Here is a 2,406-nt window from a genome sequence, read left to right as displayed (position 1 = left end):
TTATGCAGTCAGCTCCTTCCAGGTACCAGGGTGTGATGTCTAGCATGTTCCAATCTATACGTTATGTGGAAGACATTGTGAGGACAGTTAATTATATACGTTTCCTCAGTCACAAATTGAGGCACTTTTGGAAGCTATTTACAGAATTCAAAAGTTTTTTTTTTATTCAATACAATCTGAACAACATCTAGAGATTTCAACTCCTTACTTCATCTCTTTCACAGCCAGACCTGGAGGCAGTGACTGGGATTTTCAGCCTCCTCTTTGTCCATGGTGACTGATGTGTGTAGATACCTGCTGCACCGTACTTTGAATTTTACATTACTTTTGTCCTTCTTAATTTTCACAGATTTTGCACCCTTTCTTCTTGCTGTTAACAAAAAGTCTTTGATTTCTACTATCATCCAAGGCATGGTTGCAATGAATCCAGCGGCGGGGAGATAAATCGCGTTCTGAGACTCAAGGGTAGGTGAACACACTTTTTGCAGAACTGAGAGATGTATTGCTTTGGAATTGAATGATGATGGCCCCGTTTTCCCTGCGCTGGTGATCAGTGCAAAGTCGCGTAAACATCAGAGGATGCAAACTCATTATAAAGTTAAAATAACATTGAGTCAGGAGACAATATGCAAACCAACCAAGAACCTTTAAATTCTTTTGTTTGTGCTTAACTCAATGAAGCAGGTAGGTGGGGCCATTTAAATATTGCTTCATTCAGGTATATACAACAAATTGGCACCACATAAACAATGTTTAATGTAATTTCACAAAAATGTTTGTGGGATAAACCACATTTGTTGTGTATTTATAATATTCTTGGTCTTGTGTTAACAGATATATTTAATACAGCATTGAGACTGTGAAAAATAAATAATAAATGAGACAGGTGGTGTTAGTTGTTCTGGTCTTAGAACATTTAATTATACTAAAGGCACAATATAAATGCAGATTGTTGGTGTTGATATGCAGCCTCAAGGGCAATAGGGGTATATCTTGCTTCATAGGAAGGCACATTGGCTGAATGTGTAGATTGTATTTGACACCACCACAGGCTTCAGACTGACCAGAGAAGCCTCATTCTGTGTAAATTGTTCCAAGTTGAATTGTACAGTACAGGTTTCTGCAAAGCAGCCAGCTGATTATCTGAAAGGCTCAAACTATTTTGGATATCTATGTTTTTTAAATCATTCTAATATTTTTTCCTCTTCACTTTGATGTCAAAAAGGCACCAGACAGTGAAGATCAGTTCCCTCTGTTCCCTCGTTGAAATAGCCCATCTCCATAGGCATTGGTTATTTGGTCATCACTGTTCAGCTCTATTCTGTGCTCAGGTTTCCACACATAGGAGATCCTTAGGGGTTTTTGGATAGTGAGCAGGAACTGTGGCTAATTCTCTCCTAATCCGAGAATATTGAAGCCAATGCAGCACTCTTCGGTGTCCCAGCTGAGATTAGTTAACTTGCTATAGTCAACCCTGTGACCTTTCTGATCTATATAACTCAGATGGGAAAGTGTGTAAAGCCCATTTTGGTTCTTAATCTTACATGCACTAAAGATTGCAGCGCACCCCAAAATGTCATAATATTTGCATGTAGAAACAGTAGTCTTACAGACAAATAGCCGGCAAAACATTGGCACACTCCAGACCCTAATGAAATCCTCAGGTCAGCCCAGCAACAAGATAAACTGTCTCCAAATTAGGAACATGGGAGTGGACTATTCAGCCCCTCAAGCCAATTCTGCCAATCAGTTAGATCATGCTTGATTTGTATTTTAACTCCATCTACCTGTCTTGGTTCCAAAAGCCTCGTCTAACCAAAACATATATATCTCAGTTTTGAAATATTCAATTGTCCTGGTCACAACAGCTTTTTGGAGGGGAGAGTTCCAGATTTCCATCACTCTTTATGTGAAGGAGTGCTCCCTGACATCAGCCCTGACCACCCCAACTCAAAAATTAAGGTTATGCCCCCTTATTCTGGACTCCCCCGCCAGAGGAATTAGTTTATTTCTATTTACCCTTTAATATCCGACTGGAATACCCAACGACGTTGATTGCATTTCAGTCTGGTTTTCAGGTTAGAACGATCAATTTTTTTGGTTGTAGCAACTAACATTAGTAACTACAGACTCAAAGTTCCTATGGTCAAGTATCAACTGTGAAGAGAAAACAACTAATACACTCTGAGATTAAAATCACAAGTTTACATATTCCAAAGGTGGTTGCACGTTTGGAATTATAATTGATGCATTTTGGAAAAAGAAACCAGATTTCCTGTTGATCATTGTACATTATTTGCATGAATTGAACCCCTGGTTTATACATTTATCATAGTAAAAGAGATACTCAGAAAGATATATCAAGAGAAGGAGCTCTAATCATATCATAGTCTATATAACTACCTC

General features: G+C 38.6%; 1 pseudogene; it reads right to left on the bottom strand.

Annotated features, from left to right (window-relative positions):
• Window positions 1-204: 204 nt before the first annotated feature.
• Window positions 205-413, bottom strand: LOC121292803 (annotated as a pseudogene).
• Window positions 414-2,406: the final 1,993 nt, after the last annotated feature.

Source organism: Carcharodon carcharias, chromosome 20 (genome assembly GCF_017639515.1).
Source record: "Carcharodon carcharias isolate sCarCar2 chromosome 20, sCarCar2.pri, whole genome shotgun sequence".
NCBI classification, from domain to species: Eukaryota; Metazoa; Chordata; class Chondrichthyes; order Lamniformes; family Lamnidae; genus Carcharodon; species Carcharodon carcharias.
This window is presented reverse-complemented; position numbering and strand designations above follow the sequence as displayed.